Source organism: Marmota monax, unplaced genomic scaffold (assembly GCF_021218885.2).
Source record: "Marmota monax isolate L192 unplaced genomic scaffold, Marmota_monax_Labrador192_F-V1.1 WCK01_AAM20220418_F8-fsc00131, whole genome shotgun sequence".
NCBI classification, from domain to species: domain Eukaryota; kingdom Metazoa; phylum Chordata; class Mammalia; order Rodentia; family Sciuridae; genus Marmota; species Marmota monax.
In genome coordinates this window covers 4,530,330-4,549,511 of record NW_026693141.1, presented here as the reverse complement: position 1 = coordinate 4,549,511, position 19,182 = coordinate 4,530,330, and the positions used below count along the sequence as shown (strand labels likewise).

The 19,182-nt window shown below is 43.1% G+C and overlaps 1 non-coding gene across 1 annotated transcript; it reads left to right on the top strand.

Moving 5' to 3' along the window:
- The first annotated feature begins 598 nt into the window (after positions 1-598).
- On the top strand, positions 599-672 carry Trnat-ugu (transfer RNA threonine (anticodon UGU)). The gene has a single exon. It is a non-coding gene; the product is annotated as a tRNA-Thr (tRNA).
- The last annotated feature ends 18,510 nt before the right edge of the window (positions 673-19,182 follow it).

Genomic DNA, 19,182 nt, shown 5'->3' with positions numbered 1-19,182 from the left:
GATGGAAACAAGACATCCCAGGGTACCTGGGTTTCTGGAACAGTACTGATTCAGCAGCTTATTATTTGGTTAGTTTTATTAACACCCTGCAGCTAGGGTTTTGACGGATCAAACCCCAAATAAAGCAAAACAAAATAGAAACATTCACACACTCATAAGCAAATAAACCAACAAATGAATCCTACTCAATCACACAGGTAGTCCAAAGTTTGTCTTGGGTGAATAAGTCTGTATTGGCTAAATTATTAACACTTTGATTCCTAAGTGCCTGAAAACAGGAAGGTCAAGTCTGTTGTCTGACCATGAATCTGATTTTTATAACTGGCAGACATGGCCACATATGCTAGAAATTTCCAGTACAAACATTCCGCCCCCTAAAAACTTGCTCCTCATACAAAAGTCTAGGAGGATAAGCCATTATCATGCTTCAAAAATTAGGAGCTTGGGCTGAGGCTGTAGCTCAGTGGTAGAGTGCCAGCCTCGCATGTGTGAAGCACTGGGTTCTATCCTCAGCATCACAGAAAAATAAGTAAATAAAGATATTGTATCCATGTACAACTAAAACAAAAATATTTTTTAAAACTTTGCTAGTTGGGGCTGGGGATATAGCTCAGTTGGTAGAGTGCTTGCCTTGTATGCATAAGGCCCTGGGTTCAATCCCCAGTACCACAAAAAATAAATAAATAAATAAAACTTTGCTAGTAAAAGAAGGCAAGGACCTTAATATTTAAGCCTTGTAATACTGCCAGTAAGTACAGTAGTACTGAGAGTTCTGAGTTCCACGGGCAATTCATTCATGCAACATTTATTTATTTACTTACTTATTTTTGTGGTACTGGTGTTTGAACATAGGGACTGTTTTCACTGAGCTAAGTTCCCAGCCCTTTTAATTTTTTTTTTTTTTTTTTTTTTTTGAGACAGGATCTTGCTAAATTGCTGAGGCTGGCTTTGAACTTGGCATCCTTCTGCCTCAGCCTCCCAAGTCACTGGGATTACAGGTGTGTGCCACCACATCCTGTTAGACACCTACTCTTGAGGAATTTGGAGGCAGCTGCTGGAAGAGGCAACCCTTTGACCTAGGAGCAGAGAAGTTAACCGGTTAAGGCTGGATAGGGAGTGGGGGGGGGGGATTTGGGGAGGAAGAAGCAGCAATACAATTAAAAGTCTAGGGAGAGGAAAGGCAAGACACACACCTGTAATCCCAGTGACTCTGAAGGCTGAGGCAGGAGGATTGCAAATTTGAGACCAGCCTTAGCAATTTAGCAAGGCCCTAAGCAACTGAGAAAGAAGTAAAAAAATAAAAAGGGCTGGGGACTTAACTCAGTGGTAAAGTTCCCTGGGTTCAAGTCCCATCACAAAAAAAGGACTGGGATGTAGCTCAGTGGTAGAGCACCCCTGGGTTCAATCCCCAGTATAAACAAACAAATGAACGAATAAAGTTAGGGGAGGAGACACTAATGTGCTTGGAGGGAGCACAGCATAAGAGGATGGGTACAGTCCTGGTCACTGAGTGTGGCAGAGTTAAGGAGGTACAGAGAAGTTCCCTGTCCATAAACGTCAGGGCCTGGAATTAGATCAGGTAACCCTGGGCCTCTCCCACATGGCCTCTTTCCCTACTTTCTCAGAACTCCCAGCTCTTCAAAGGGTAAAGCTGGCAGCTGCCAGCCTTAGTAGCAGACAGTATTAAGCACAGTCTCCCCTTCTTTCTGGCTAGAATAACTTCAGTTTTATTTGAGAAATCTACCTGTCATGGTTATCTTCCCCCCTGCTTGACATGGATTTAAGAAAGAGAAATTAATTACAGTAGATGGGGTAGAGAGAGAAGATGGGAGGGGAGGGGAGGGGAGGGGAGGGGGGATAGTAGAGGATAGGAAGGGCAGCAGAATACAACAGACACTAGTATGGCAGTATGTAAAAACGTGGATGTGGGGCTGGGGATGTGGCTCAAGCGGTAGCGTGCTCGCCTGGCATGCGTGCAGCCCGGGTTCAATCCTCAGCACCACATACAAACAAAGATGTTGTGTCTGCCAAAAAATAAATAAATAAATGTTTAAAAAAAAAAAAAAAAGTGGATGTGTAACCAATGTGAATCTGCAATACGTATACGGGGTAAAAATGGGAGTGCATAATCTGCTTGAATTAAATGTATGAAATATGATATGTCAAGAGCTTTGTAATGTTTTGAACAACTAATAATAAAAAAAAGACAGAAAAAAAATAAATAAATCCGGGGCTGGGATGTGGCTCAAGCGGTAGCGCGCTCGCCTGGCATGCGTGCGGCCCGGGTTCGATCCTCAGCACCACATACAAACAAAGATGTTGTGTCCGCCAAATACTAAAAAATAAATATTAAAAAATTCTCTCTCTCTCTCTACCTCTATCTCTCACTCTCTCTTTAAAAAAATAAATAAATAAATAAATAAATAAATAAATAAATAAATCCAAAAAAAAAAAGAAGGGAAATGTGGCCGGGCACAGTGGCACACACCTGTCATCCCAGCAGCCAGGAGGCTGAGGTAGGAGGATCGAGAGTTCAAAGCCAACCTCAGCAATTTAGCAAGGCATTTAGCAATTCAGGGAGTCCCTATCTCTAAAAAAAAATAAAAATAAAAAGGCTGGTTATGTGGCTCAATGGTTAAGCACCCCTGGGTTCAATCCTTGATATCACAAAAAAAAAAAAGAGAGAGAGAAAACAAGAGGGGAAATATGCAATTTCCAATGTCTGAGATGCAAAGGAAGGTACTGTGAGTCTCTGGCATCTCTGCTCTTAGAAAGAAGCACTTTGGTGAGCTGGGGTGCGGATCGGGGTAGAGCACTTGCCTGGCATAATGAGTATTGTGCTGCAAAAAAACAATAACAATAACAACAACAAAAAGCTGGGTGGGGGGACTTGGAGACAGACACATGATGGGAAGAAACCCTGGAACAACAGAAGCAGAGGTTAGAGTGAGTGTCTCCAAGATGAGTAACCACCAAGAACTAGAAGTCAAGGAAGGATCCTTCCCTTGAGTCTTCAGAGCTACCCTAGCGATGCCAAAAACCTTGATTTGGGGGATTTTAGACTTCCAGCTTCTAGACCTGTGGGGGAATAAATTTCTGAGAGGGGTGTGTGTGTGTGTGTGTGTGTGTGTCTGTGTGTGTGTCTGTGTGTGTATGTGTGTGTGTGTGTGTATTTGGTACTGGGAATAGAATCCAGGGCCTTATGCATGCTATGCAGGCATTCTCTCATTGAGCCACATCCCTAGCCCTTCTTACTTTATTTTGACACAGAGTCTAACTCAGTTGCCTACACTGGCCTCCAACTTGTAATCCTCCAACCACAGCCTCCCGAGCTGCTGGGATTACAGTCATGTGCCACCACATCCTGCTTAAATTTCTGTTCATTTAAGTCATCCAGTTTATACTAATTGGTTATGGCAACCTTGGGAAATGAATATGTCACTGTTCAATGACTGTGTTTGCTTAATCAATTGTTGCTAATCAAAACACAGATCCATGCCAATTACCTTCTCCTTAAATTTCTTTTACCAAGGATTTCAGTGGACCATCAATACCACCCAGGTCTTATATTTACGCTCCAACTCTCCTAAAATCCTGGCATGCTCTCTTTCATGGGCACCATTGCTACATAACTAATCCATCCCAAACTTAGTGACTTAAAACCACCAGTCTACTCAAACAATTTACAAGTTTACATTTTTGACCCAGCTTCTTTCTGGAGTTCCAGACTTATGTATTAAACTAATTTCCTTCCTTCTAGCATTTTACTATGTGCATAGATTCCATGGGTCAAGAGTTTAGACAGATCCTAGTGGGAAAGGCTTGTCTCTGCTACGCAATGTCTGGGGACTCAGCCAGAAAGACTCAGAGCCTCGCTGTGAATTCATGCATATGCCTGGGCTAGTGTGACTCGGACAGTTCTGCCCACTGGAGTGCCTATGCATGGCCTCTTCGTTCCTTTATTTCTTGGGTTGTGCTTCTGGTGTAATATATATTATACACACACACACACACACACACACATATATATATATATAATATACACATATAAAGTCATCTTTACTTAACTATATGATATTTTTATTTTTCAGAGGAGGAAAAGTTAATTTTGGCTCACTCAGTTTCAAAGTTTCAGTCTATGGTCAGCCAACTCCATTGCTTTGAGCCTAAAGTGATGCAGAACATCATGGTGGAAGGCATGGTGGAGGAGAGCTGCTCACTCATTGTTACCGCTGTTGACCAGTGACGAGTCCTTGCTTCCCCAATGTTGAAGAATAACACCAGAGAAGCATGCCGAGGCAAGGTCAGAGTGGAAAATAGAAGTTTATTAAAGGACAGCAGAAAAGACTTCTTCTGGAGGAAGAAGGGGACCCAAGAGATGGAATCCATTGAAGGGCGGATGTGTTCCCCTTTTTATAGTTCTTTCAGTGATGGAATGTAGGTGGGAAGGCCCAAGGGTGGGACACAGGTGGGCCAAAGAAGTCATCTGGGCAGGAATTGAGTCAACATCTTCAAGTTTGATGAGAGCTGTTTCATTAACACTTCTTTGGGATGGGCTCTGGGCCTTGAGGACATTAACATTCCATGAGTTGTCCTGCATTTCCCAGACTTCATTAACATTCCAAGAGTTGTTCAGCTTTTCCCAGAATTCATTCTCAACATGGCCTTCATTTTGGATCTTACTCGATATTAGGCCCGATTTACCTAACTACACTGACTACCTAACTTTAAATCTGGCTTCGTCATGACGGAGAGGAAGCAGGGGAACTATACAATATGTTCTTTGTTGTAGATGGACACAGTATCTTTATTTCTATTTATTTATTTTTATGAGATGCTGAGGATCGCATCCAGTGCTTCACACATACTAGGCAAGTGCTCCACCACAAAGTTACCACTGCAGCCCTATGTCATATATTCTTGAACTCAAATATTTGTTTTAATTGTGACCATAGCAGAGGTCAGTTACCCAGGCAGGTCAGTTCTTTGGCTTGAACCTGGTAGCCATTCAGGAGTTTGTTAGCGGGTTTATAAGTCCTCAGTGTTCTCTCTCTCTCTCTTCTCTGCTTTACTTCCTCACTTGCTAACACTACAAGCTGGCACTGCTTTGCATCATTAGCAAGTTGAGAAAATCGGCAAGTAGACATTGGACATAGTCAAGTAACCAAGTCACATAGGCTCTTAATCCCAAATGGAGAGGAGACAGTAGAATCCTGACTTTCTAATGCTGGCGCCCTAGATGGTGATTGCAATCTCTCACATTTGTACAGAACTTTACACTTTAAAAAGGGCTTTTACAAATGCTTCCATATTTAATTTTCACAGGTATCCTGTGGAAAAGACAGGACAGGTGCTATTTATCCTAATTTTTTAAATGAGGAGAGACAGTGGAGTGCCACCATCTGTTGTGATTCATGTCTAATCAAAAGATCCATGCCAATTAGCTTCTCCTTAAATTTCTTTTACCAAGTATTTCAGTGGACCATCACAACAGAAGGGGACCAAAACTCGCTCTTCTCACTCCAGTCTGCCCCATCAAGTTGCTCCCATTTCCACAAGGGCCACTTAGATGTCAAGATTCCTAAAGAAAGATGACTATAGACTAAGTTCTTGAAAGCGTTTAATTTAGACACTTTATGGATGCTCAAAAAGTTTTTTAATCTAGTAATGGAAAAAACAAAAGTAGATTCATAAATGATTTGAGAAATATAGAGAGATTACATAAAATTCTGAAAAAGAATGTGGGGCTGGGGATGTGGCTCCAGTGGTAGCGTGCTCGCCTGGCATGTGTGCGGCCCGGGTTCGATCCTTAGCACCACATACAACGATGTTGTGTCCGCCAAGAACTAAAAAATAAATATTAAAAAAATTCTCTCTCTCTCTCTCTCTCTCTCTCTCTCTCTCTCTCTCTCTCTCTCTCTTTTAAAAAAAGAAAAAAGAAAAAGAATGTGATGAGGTCAAAAATATTAGAGTACCAGTGTTTGTAAACTTGCTCTTCTCCCAAGCTCAACCTGACAGCCCAAATTTCTTCAGAATCAGTTTTGTAAGCTGGGTACAGTGGCACATGTCTGTAATCCCAACTGTTAGAAAGGTTGACGCAGGAGGATCATAAGATTTTTTCTGTTTTTTATGGTGCTGGGGATCAAACCCGGGGCCTTGTGCATGCTAGGCAGATGGTTGTACCACTGAGCCATGTCCCCAGGCTCATAAGCTTGAGGCCATACTATGCAATTTAGTGAGACACTGTCTTAAAATAAAAATTAAAAAGTTCTGGGGATGTAGATCAGTGGTTGAGCACTCCTAGGTTCAATCCCCAGTAAAATACACAAACACGTGTTGAGGTGGCCAGCCATGGTTTCACTGAGGAAGGAAATGAATCTTAACAGCTTTACTGAACATGTGGAAGAGATTGGAAGGGGTGGTGGTAGAGAAGATGTCTCCTGAGCTTCAGGTCCACACTTCCAACTGCCTATTAGAAAGCTAAAAACACCCACGATTTTCTGCCAAGTCAGTTCCTTCTCCAAGGGGTCCCCCGAGTGTCTTCACGGCTGCTTACCTTCCCAATCTGCCCCACCCTCACCCCAACCATTTCAAAAGTACCATGGATTCCACTCACCTCTCTTGCTAGTTTGGTTCAGGTCATCTTTACCTTTTAAGTATAGATATTTTTGATGGGTTTAGGGTAGGATATTTTGATGACTTTAAGATGGGAGGAAAAAAAAAAAAAAACCATTCCAAAAGGAAGGCCATATCCTAATGGGAGATTATTTTTTTGGTACTGGGGATTCAACTCAGGAGCACTCAACCACTGAGCCACAACCCCAGCCCTATTTTGTATTTCATTTAGAGACAGGGTCTCACTGAGTTGCTTAGCGCCTCACATTTGCTGAGGTTGGCTTTGAACTCATGATCCCCCTGCCTCAGCCTCCCTAGCCACTGGGATTACAGGCTTGCACCACCATACCCAGTCCTAATGGGATTTTAAAAACCCAGTGCAGTATCCCTGACATAGGAGCAGAACCCAAACATGGTGGATATTGGTGATTCTGTGTGCAATGTAGAGTCTGCTTCCGGAAAACCTCAGATCATGTGGTCTCCCTGCTTATAATGCAGGCTGTCTCCTCATTGCCTAGCTCAGCATACAGAGCCATATGCAATCTGATCTTACCTTATCTTCCAGAAGCCTTCCCTCTGGACCACCCATGCATTCTGGCTCCAGGCTCCTTGAACTTCTTTGCTCTGAACCAGCCATGACCTGTTATGACAGCTGGAATTTGCTCCTGGACTACCCTCCCATCCACATTTCCCCGACAGACACCTGCTCCTCCTTCAGGTTACGTTCTCTCCACAGCTGTCCCTGACTCCTTCAGTTCTGGACTCACCAAGGCCTTGGCATTGCCTGGCACTAGCTGCAGCCTGCTAAAATGGATATGTACTTGTTTACCTCTCTACTTGGTATTGTTCAAGGACCCATCTTTCTTTCCCTGTCCCCTTCTGGAGAAATGCCTGCTCTCATAGGCACTAAAGGAGTCATTATTTTGGACAAGACTCTGCTACCCCTGCCCCCAGTGAATTGTGCCAGAGCTGAATACTGAATCAATACGGCCAACCATAGGCTGCCTATAGCAATCAGTGACTTGCAGGTACATCTAGTTGGTCAAATTTCTTTTGAGAGATTGAACCAGTTAGTAGCAGGGACAGAAGCTAAAGGACAGCCTAGAGAATTGCCATCACGGCCAGGCTTGGTGGCTCATGCCTGTAATTCCAGCTACTCAGATGCTAAGGCAGGATTGCAAGTCTGAGGTCAGAATGGGCAATTTAGGGGTTGGGGCTGTAGCTCATGGCAGAGCACTTGCCTAGCATATGTGAGGCACTGGGTTCGATCCTCAGCACCACATGGAAAATAAATAAATAAATAAAAATAAAGGCATGCTGTCCATCTACAACTATATTTTTTGAAAAAATTAAAGGAATGGGCAATTTAGCAAGACCCTGACTCAAAAAAAAAAAGGGGGGGCGGACTAGGGATGTGGCTCATTAGTAGAGCAGTTGCCTAGTGTGTGTAGGCCTTGGGTTCAATCCTCAGAACTTCAAAAACTAAAACAGAAAGCAAACAATTGCCACCATGGAGAGGAGCTATGAACTGGCAGAATTGCTAGGGTCATGTTCAAGGTCAGGCTGTGCAAGAACACTGTTTCCTTGCTAGGCCATCCCTTTCTTGGTCTTTTGGCTAGGGAGAACAGGCTTTTGTTGGAACTTTTATTGGCCTGTGCCCATTCATGTTTCCTGGTTGCAGGCTTCCTCAGCCCCACACCTGAAGTAGGGGAGGAGAAAGACAGTCTCGGCAAGTCACCGCCATGTTGGGTCCTGGGGCTGCCTCGCCTTCTTCTCTCCACCTTTCAGAGTCTTCTTGTCTTTGTTTCATATGTAATGTCCAGGGCTTTTAGTGATATTAGTGGTAGCTTTAGGAAAAAGTATTTCTACTCCATCTTCCCAGAAGCAGCTCCCCACCATTACTGGTACTGAAGATTGATCCCAGAGGGTTTTATTTGGGGCCTTGAACTTGTGATCCTCTTGCCTCAGTCTCCGAAGTAGCTGGGATTCCTGGCATAAGCCACTGTGCTCCACTCTAGAAGCAGTTCTTTAGAGAATAACTATATAATACCACTGTGATGGTTTGAATGTTTTCATTTCCTCCCAAATCATCCATCCTGAAACTTAATCCCTAATGCAGCAGTGTTGTGGGGGGAGGAATACTTTGAGGTGTTAGGTCATGAGGGTTCTGTTCTGGTGAATGCATGAATAAAATAAAGGTTTTCAGGAGCAGGTATGTACTGTTGCTTTTCTGCTATGTGAAGATTTAACATTTGTCCCTTCCTGCCCTTCTGCCTTCCATCACCTGATGATACAAGAAGTTCCACAGATATCAGATGCCAGCACCTTGACCTTGAGCTTCCCAGAAGTGTGAGAAATAAATATCTGTTATTTGTAAATTACCCAGTCTCTGGTATTCCCCCCCCCCCCGCAGCACAAAACAGAAAGACAACCATCAATGTACCTTCCACCTAGACTAAGAGAGCAAATATCAATACCTTTCATACCCTGTATGCTCTTTCCACCTGCATCTCTTTTCTTTATCCATCCTCTACTTTCTTTATAGTTTGCCACATATGCATGTATCCCTAAACAATATTATAATATTTTATTTGGAATCGTACTGTATTTTTCTGTCCTTCTTCTTCTCCTCCTCCTCCTCCTCCTCCTCCTCCTTCTTCTTTTTGTACTATGTATCAAACCCATGGTCTTGCACATGCTCTACCTCTGAATTATGTCCCTACCCCTTTTAAAAGTTTTTTGTTTTGAGCCTGGGTCTTACTAAATGGCCCAGGCTAGCCTTAAATTTGAAATTTGTGCTCCTCCTCCCTCAGTCTCCAGAGTAATTGAGATTATAGGCATGTACCACTGTGCTGGGCTTTGGCTATCTTTTATCACTCAGTATTATCTTGCAAAATTCAATGATTCTATATGTAAAAGATTTCGGGGGCTGAGATTGTGGCTCAACAGTAGAGCGCTTGTCTAGCACATGCGAGACCCTGGGTTCGATCCTCAGCACCACATAAAAATAAATAAATAAAATAAAGGTTTTGCATCCAACTACAACTAAAAAATAAATATTAAAAAAATATTTCATTTACATATAGTAACCCATTGTGTTAATGTACTATGATTTATATAGATATTCTGTTTTTGATAGAATTTAGATTATTGACAGTTTTGTGCTCCCAAGAGTAATGCCACCAATGACTGTTCTTTTTTTTAGTTGATTTTAAAAAAATGACAGTGGAATACATTACAATTCTTATTACATGTATACAGCACAATTTTTCATATCTCTATATATAAAGTATGTTGACACAAATTTGTGTACTTTGGATGATGATGTCTCTCACATTCCACCATCCTTGCTAATCCCCTGGCCCCTCCCTTCCCCTCCCACCCCTCTGCCCTATCTGAGTTCATCTATTCTTCCCATGCTCCCTCTCCCTACCCCACTATGAGTCAGCCTCCTTATATCAGATAAAACTGGCATTTTGGGGGGGGGTGGGGATTGACTAAATTCACTTAGCATTATCCTCTCCAAAGCCATCCATTTACCTGCAAATGCCATGATTTTATTCTCTTTTATTGCTGAGTAAAATTCCATTGTGTATATAGGCCACATTTTTAATCCATTCATCCACTGAAGGGCATCTAGGTTGGCTCCACAGTTTAGCTATTGTGAATTGTGCTGCTATAAACATTGATGTGGCTGTGTCTTTGTAATGACTGTCCTTATATACATCTTCTGGTGAAAGTGTCTGAGTTTCTCTGGGTATATACCTAGGAGAGGAATTGCTGGGCTACAGGATATGGACATATTCAACTTGATTTGGTTCAATTATTGTCCAAAGTGGGTGTATCTATTTACCAATGGGATTTTAACTTGACTCTATTTATGACTGCTATAATAATGAAAATACAGTAGTTTCCCACTCCCCTTATCCACAGTTTCACTTTTTGCAGTTTCAGTTACCTGTGATCAATTGTGATCCAAAAATATTCAGCAGGAAATTCAAAAAGTAAACTAAATATTCATAGGTTTGAAATTTACACCATTCTGAGTCCCATGATGAAAACTATCCATTCTGCCTGGGATGTGAATTACCCCTTTGCGCAGTGTATCTGTGCTGTATATGCTACCCACCCAATAGTCAGTAGCTATCTTGGTTTTCAGAGCAACTGTCTCAGTATAACAGTGCTTATGTTCATGTAATCCTTATATTACTTAATAACTATCCTAAATCACAAGAGTAGTGATGTTGGCAATTTGGATATGCCATAGAGAGACCATAAAATGCTTCCTTTAACTGAAAAAGGAAAAGTACAATAACAGAACACATTCACATAACTTTTGTTACAGTATATTCTGATAACATCTATTTTAGTTATTAGTCTTTTACTTTATTTATTTATTTATTTGTAGTGGAGATTTGGAGATTTAACTCAGGGCACTTTTTTTTTTTTTTTTTTTTTTTTACTGAGTTGCTGAAGTCCTCACTAAGTTGCTAAGGCTGACCTCAAACTTGTGATCCTCCTGCCTCAGCCTCCTGATTGTTGGGATGACAGGCATATGTCCCAATGCCCAGCAACCATCCCCAATTTACAAATTAAACTTTAAGTGGGGCATGGTGGCATGTACCTGTAATTCCAGTGGCTATGGAGGGTGCGGTAGGAGGATCACATGTTTGAGGCTAGGTTTCATCACTTAATGAGACTCTGTCTTAAATAAAAAATAAAAAGGGCTGGGGCTGTATGTAGCTCAGTGGTAGTGCCTATTGCATGTGCAAGGCCCTGGGTTTGTTCCCTAGCTCCACAAAATAAAAAAGTAAGTAAGTAAATAAATACATAATAATACCCTCCCAACTCTTTCCCCATGGACACACACACTTTATTATAGGTATGTATATAAAGGAAAAAAACAGTATATACAGGGTTCAGTACTATCTGACAGTTTCAGGTATCCGGTGAGAGTCTTGGAATGTGTCCCTCAAGAAAAAAGGGGATCAACTATATAAACAATTTAACCCAGTGAGCCACATCCCCAGCACTTTTTATTTTTTTATTTTAAGACAAGGTCTCATTTTCCCAGGTTGGCCTCAAACTTGTGATCCTCCTTCCTCAGCCTCCTGAGTCACTGGAATTACAGTCATGTGCCACCATGCCTGGCCATAAAAAAAGAAAAACAAGAGAGGAAGCAGGTGGTCAGTTGACTTCTGACATCCCTCCAGCCTGGCGTCCAGTGAGGCCACCTCTCTTCCCTGGTATTGAACTCATACTTGTCAGTGCTGATCCCTACATTTTCCCACCCTCCCTGTCCAGGCAGAAATTATGTGAATGAAGGGAGGGGGATGTGGACAGCTGGCCTGTGACATTTACCTTTCTGGAGGACCTGGACATGAGCTTCTCCCAGTCCCTGAGGCATTTGATTTCTTGGTAGCCTCCTTTCCTTCAAGCTCTGTAAGTTCTCTTCCATCAGAACAGAAGTCCAAACTCCACCAGGCACTTGGACAGGCTTCCAGTGGGAGCTTCCCCATCATCCTGGAGAACACCTGCCTCATCATTCCAGGGCTTCCTGCTCTTGTTACTCTCCTTATGGTGGGAGCCAGACTGGCATCCACCCTGGTGCAAGTCAGGCACATGGAGGTGATGGACAGTCTCCATCCAGCCCCATTTTTCAGGTAGGAAAGATGAGGCAGAGAAGGGGTAGAAGAGAGGAGGGAAGAGGTGGTGCTGTCAGAGGTAGTACAGTGCCGTTCCTTCTGATGCTGGAGTGCAGCACTCTTGCTCCCACGTCTGGGCCCTAGAGGCGCCACTGCCTAGAATGCTTTGCTCCCTAATTTTGGCCTGCCGGTTCCTTCTCATCTGTCAGGTATCTCTTTCTCAGAGCTGGCCCCTTCACCCAGCCCGTCGCTGTCACATCAGCTTATTTTTGTTCTCTGAGAGCATCTCATAGCAGACACCATTGGCAGCCTTCCCAGCTGGCCATTTCCCCTTCCTCCTGGTGATGCAACTTGAGTCCTGTTCAAGTGACTCTCCCCAGCCCTGCTCATCTTGGGAGTAAATCCTAATCAGTCTAAGCCCACTATGGTCTGGGAAAATATTTATTTTTCTGAAAAGGAGGTATATGGCATGAAAGAGTCCCTTTTTTTCCTCAGGGAATGTTGTCCTGTCTAAGAGTGACGCCTGGAACCTTAAAAGCCAGCTGACAACCCCATGACACCCTGAGGAGCAGGTGGACACAGGAGGGTGAAAGGAGTGTACATCAGAGATGAAGTCCCTGACTAAATCAAGACTGGAGTTGTCTGCTCAGGAATTGCATGAGAACTTGATTTTTCTTCCATAACAAAATACCACAGACTGGATGGTTTAAGTCCTGGAGGCTGGGAGTCTGAGATCAAAGCCTTGGTTTCTTCTGTGGCCTCTCTCCTTAGTTTCTTTTCCCTGGATTTTTTTTTCTTTTTTTTTTTTGGTACTGGGGATTGAACCCAGGGGCACACCCTCCCGCTCACTGAGTTACATTCCCATTCCTTTTCATTCTTTTTTTTTGTGGGGGGGGCGGGTACTGGGGATTGAATACAGGGGCACTTAACCACTGAGCCACATCCCCAGCCCTATTTTGTATTTGATTTAGAGACAGGGTCTCACTGAGTTGCTTAGCGTCTTGCTTTTGCTGAGGCTGGCTTTGAACTTGCAATCCTCCTGTCTCAGCCTCCTGAGCCACTGAGATTACAAGCATGTGCAACCGTGCCAGGCTTAATTTTTTATTATGAGACATGAGCTCACTAAGTTGCTGAGGGTCTCACTAAATTGCTGAGACCCTCAAACTTGCAATGCTCCTGCCTCAGCCTCCCAAGTTGTCACAGGTGTGTACCACCACGCTCAGCTACTTCCTGTCTTTACATGATCTACCCTCTATCCATTTCTGTGTCCTAATCTCCTCTTTATATAAGGATCCCAGTCATATTAGATGAGGACCTACCCAGAAGACCTCATTTTATGTCTTTAAAGCCTCTGTCTCCATAGTCATGTGCTAGGTACTGAGAATTAGGACTTCAACATGTGAATGAGCAGATACAGTTCAATCTTAACAGTGGGGTAAGAAATCCCCCATGTAACTTAAGCCAAGTCAATTGAGATTTTGTTACTGCTAGTTGAGAACATCCTGACTCAATTACCTGCTGAAATGATGAGAAACCCTACTTGGCCTGTTTTTGTTGTATCCCTAGTGCCTAGAACAGAGTCTGGCTAATAAATGGTTCTTGCATAAACAAACTATGCCAAATTGGTGCTGCTGTTTTTTGTTTTTCTTTTTCTTTTCTTTTCTTTTTTTTTTTTTTTTTTTTTTTGGTAACATGGATTTAACTCAGGAGTGCTTACCCACTGATCCACATCCCCAATCCTTTGTAGTCTTTTATTTTGAGACAGGATATTGCTAAGTTGCTTAGGACATCACTAAGTTGCTGAGGCTGGCCTCAAACTTTCGATCCTCCTGCCTCAGCTTCTCGAACTGTTGGGATTACAGGCATGCATCACAGCACCCAGCACTGACCCTGTTATTCTTGCTAATACTCATATTGTATTTTTAAGAAGCAGAATCTGATATATAAGAAATGATAATGCCTGGGCAAATAGGAAGTCAGTCATTCATTTTGGAGATCTTCATAATTTTAACACTGCTTTGGACAGAGGCAGAAATAATGTTGGTTCTGGTCTGAGCCTCAGGGGTTTCCAGTTTCAATCAAACAAGGAAGTGAGGATCAAAGAGACCATGACTGATTAGGTCATTGACTCTGAGTTTGGTGTGAATCAGAACCACCTGGAACCTTGTTAAAAAAAAATTCAGACGCCTGGACCCACCCCATAGACTCTGATTTAATGGGTTTAAAGTGAGGCCCAGGCAACTGTGTTCTTAACAAGCCATCGATGTGGTTTTGATGACCATTTGTGTTTTGAGAACAAAACACAAATGTCTGACCTTCCGCCTTGGTCAAACATGACCAGGGCCAGCTGACGAGTAAGGGTTCAGCTGCTGTGAGTCCTGGGCTATAGACAAGCTGCTGGCCTGGACCTGGGAGGCAGAAGGCTCAGGAGGTCTGCGACTGCCTCTCTGTAGGCACAGCAGAGCGGTGGGACTGTTTGGATGAGATCATGCATGAAGAGCCAGCAGCCACCACAGGCTGAGAGCTGCCCTTCTATTTACTGTGAGTTTTGTTTCCTGCTTTTTGGTCAGGAGGAGACAGACATGGCTGGAGCTGCTGAAAGTTTTGCTGGTGGCTTGGGAGTATGTTCGGGACTGGAGACAATCCAACCTACCACGGAGTCTAAAAATAAAACCAAGCCGGCCAGAAGTCAGCTCATTAAGGATCCTGAGGTTCTCCCCAGTGATGGAGAGGCCCCTGAGCCGATGCTGTCCTCAGGGAACCACAGGCATCTCAGCGCATCTCCTGAGGCTGCTATAATGTCGGGCAACTCCCTCTGGACCCCCAAACAATGCCACTCTTGCAAGCAGGCTGCAAGAGACAGCCCTCTGCCATGTTGGGTCAGCTGGGCCCCAGAGGGCCTTTCTAACTTGCCCTAGCCACCAGGAGGGCTCTATCTATTTTAAATCCTGAGAGTACAGTCCCCACAGAACAGCTGAAGCAAGTGCTTAAAATAGAGGGCCCTCTGTTTCCTGTGCCCACCCCTCCCCTTTCTTACCCTGCATCCACAGCCCCTGCTGTCTGTCTGCCAGAGAGTAGAGAAGTCCTCTGAGTGTCTGTACTGCGGGGAACCAAGGCGGAAGGTCAGACATTATCACAGTGAACATACCCATGAGGAAGGGCGAGGGCAAAGGGCTGGCATCTGTTTAAGCAGATGTGTTTGTTGGGACACAGATCTCTTTGTGTGAGCTTGCTTGCTTGATTCTGGGGTAAATATTTTTTGAGCATGTATCATGTTGATAGCTCCATGCCACAGGACAGACAAATAAAAGTATATCCATGGTCCCTGCTCCTGGAGGACCCAAATCATAGTTGGAAAATTACTCACCAAGCTTGACTATGGACCAGGCACTAGTCCCAATGACTTAAAAAGTCCTAACTCACTGAATTTTTATAACTCTCTTAGGGAGAGGTTTTAAGGAATTCACAATTATTTTTGGTTATTATTATCCCTATTCTGAAGATGAGGACTGTTCTAGATCTAGCTTTTTCGCTGCTATAACCAAAAGACCTGACAAGAACAATCAGTGGAGGAAAAGTTTATTTGGGGGTTCATGGTTTCAGAGGTTTCAGTCCATAGATGGCCAACTCCGTTCCTCAGGGCCTGAGGTGAGGCAGAACATCATGGTAGAAGCGTGTGGAAGAGAACAACTGGGAACATGGCACCAGGAAGCAGAGTCTCTCCATCCACCAAGTACAACATATAAACTCCAAATGCAAGTTTCTAATGACCCACTTCCTTCAGCTACACTCTACCTGCCTACAGTACCGCCCAGTTAATCCATATCAGTGGATTAATGCACAGATTAGGTTAAAATTCATAGCCAATCATTTTGCCTCTAAATTTTCTTACATTGTCTCGCACAGGAGCTTTGGGGAGACACCTCATATCTAAACCATAACAAGGACTCCAAGGCATAGAAGGGCTAAGTAATTTGTCTTTGGTCACAGCCCATGAGGGACAGAACTGTGGTCTGAATCCAGACACTAGTACCCAAAATGGGGTCCATTACCTTGGCACTATACTGCCTTTAAATGTGATTGGCACAGACTGGGGACCAGGAAGATACTTCCTGGAGCCCCTTCTTCCTCCTGGGAATTCATAACTAGGAAGGATTGAGGCTGTTTTCTTTGTTGAAAATAGAACCCCAGGCTCTCAAGTTCAAGGGAACTCAAGGTTGTGGTGTGTAACCACCCTGCCACAACTTGGGAGCCACACACCCCAGCCAGAGTTACCCTTTCCAATGTTGGAAGGTTGCACTGGGATGCTGTAGAACCTCCAAACATTCTTGGCTCTGCAGGGTTGCAGTTGCTTCCAGAGATAGTTTTTGAACAAGACAAGAATCAGTCTCCAGAGAGGCACATTTATTTATTATTTATTTGCCCTCAATGCTATTACCTAGCTTTATCACAGGACTTATTTGCCAAGCTATTTCTAAACATCAAATCTGCCATAAACCAGTCATGGCTTTGCCACCACTGAGGTTATTCCAAAGAATGTGCCAGAGGTTCTTGAAGCTATTTCAGGAGAAATAGAAATCTACAAAACAAAACGAACAGAACACAAATAAAACCTGAGCAGGGGCAGTTTTGTCAGAGGCGGGCAGGGAGATTTCATCTCATGTTGTAACTTCTGGAGGGGAGTTCTCCTTTGTATATTTCTACTCTGCATATTAGGAACATCTGTCTCACTGCCTTGGCGGTTTTTTGTCCTTTAGGGTGTAATCTCTGGAAGGTATGTGTCTATTTTGCCCAATGTTATATCCCCAGCAGTAGGTGCTCAAGAAATTCTTGTTGAATGAATAAATAACATGACATATACTAAGTGCTATGAGAAACTACAATCAGTAATGGAAAGCTGTAGGGCTGGGGTGTAGCTCAGTAGTAGAATGCTTGCCTAGCATCTGCAAGGCTCTGGGTTCCATCCTTGACTCTGAAAAAAAAAAATGAAAATAAAACTGTGGACAGCATTTACTGGATGTGTATCCTCATAACTTCAAGATGGTTAGTTTCCCAGAGAACTGAAAATGAACCCACTCAGCCAGATACACACATATTTCCCCTGAAATAGCCTTGTCAATATGGTGCCAGGGTCTTGGGAAACTCTCAAGGCCATTCAAAGTAGGACAGTCAGATCTAGAGCAAAGAGGGTTTAGAAGTGAATTAATGGTTTGGGAACTTGGCTAAAGAAAGAATGTCTTTTCAGGGCGTGGAGTAGGGGAAATCTACCCACAATTTGCAAAACAAGGAAGTTGAGAGAGCAAAGGCGAGTCAACATGATTTTCAGGTATAGATGCCTGGGGAGAGCCCTGAGCAGGACACCTGGCCACAAACCCATCCCTGCAGATGCACGGGACCCCTGTTACCAGTTCCTAATGCCACAAGTGGTTAGTGTTCACTGACCCCTAGCCTCTGACACTCTCTAAGGAACCTGTAGACAACAGTTGGTTTTTCCACAAGTCCTTCCAAGAATGTGCATTTGGAGAGCTGGCTGGATGGTTTGCACAGAGTTTGATTTATGAATCATTCCCATGAGGCTGATCCACTCCAGAAGCACTGAGAGGATCATGATCTGAACCTGGGTGGTCCAGGCCTTGAACTAAGGTGCCACCCAAATGACTATAGCCTCTTCCCTTTGACATGTATTAATCTCTACAAAAACAGCACAGTAATGTGAGAGAGGGTAACAAACAACTAACAGTGCATACCATGTGCCAGGTATTGTTCTAAACACCTTTTTTAGGGATAATTTGCTTAAACCGTGGAAAAATTTATATAACATAAAAATTGCCAATTTAATCATTTTTAAGTGTACAATTCAGTAGTTAAGTACATTCAAAATGTTATACAATTACTATCCCTTTCCAAAAGTTTTACATCATCCCAAACATAGACTCTGTTCTCATTAAATAATGATTCCTCATTCCCACTTTCCCCCAGCCCCTCATAACCTCTGTTCTAATTTTTCTTTAGTGGTACTGGGGATTGAACCCAGGGGCCTCAAACATACTAGGCAAGTGCTCTAGCACTCAGATACATCCCCAGACCTTTAAAATTATTTTTGTTTTGAGCCAGGGTCTTGCTAAGTTTTCCAGGTTGGTCTTGAACTCATATGATTATTCTGCCTCAACCTCCCAAATTGCTGAGATCACAGGTATGTGCTACACCCTGCTTAGCTTCTTTCATGTACCCTTTTAAAAAATAATATTTCCAGTTGTAGATGAATACAATACCTTTATTTTATTTACTTACTTATTTTTATGTGGTGCTGAGAATCAAACCCACTGCCTCACATATGCTAGGGCAAGAGCTCAACCACTGAGCCACAACCCCAGCCCCACATACCATGTTTTCAAGATTCATATGTATCACACAACTGCATTCCTTCTTAAGGCTAAATAGTATTACATTGTGTATTTGCAGATTTTTTGTCATCTAGGCATCTGTTGATAGATATTTAGGTTGTTCCCACCCTTTGGCTCTTATGAATAGTGCTTTTATGAATATTGATGTGTAAAGATCTGAGTCCCTAAAGAGCTACACATGTTAGTGCATACCTGTAATCCCAGCAATTTGGGAGGCTGAGGCAGGAGAATCTCAAGTTCAAAGCCAGCTTCAGAAATTAGTGAGACCCTGTCTTAAAAAATAAATGAAAGAACTAGGAATGTGGTTCAGGGGTAAAGTGCCTCTGTGTGTGTGTGTGTGTGTGTGTGTGTATCTGCTTTCAGTTCTTTTGGGCATATACTTAGAAATGGAATTGCTGGGTCATGTGGCAATTGTATGTTTATAAGTACCTTTTGTGTATTAAGTTATTTAATTGTCACAACAAACCCTAGAAGATCACCAGTATAAGTATTTTTTATGGGGGAGGGGTACTGGGATT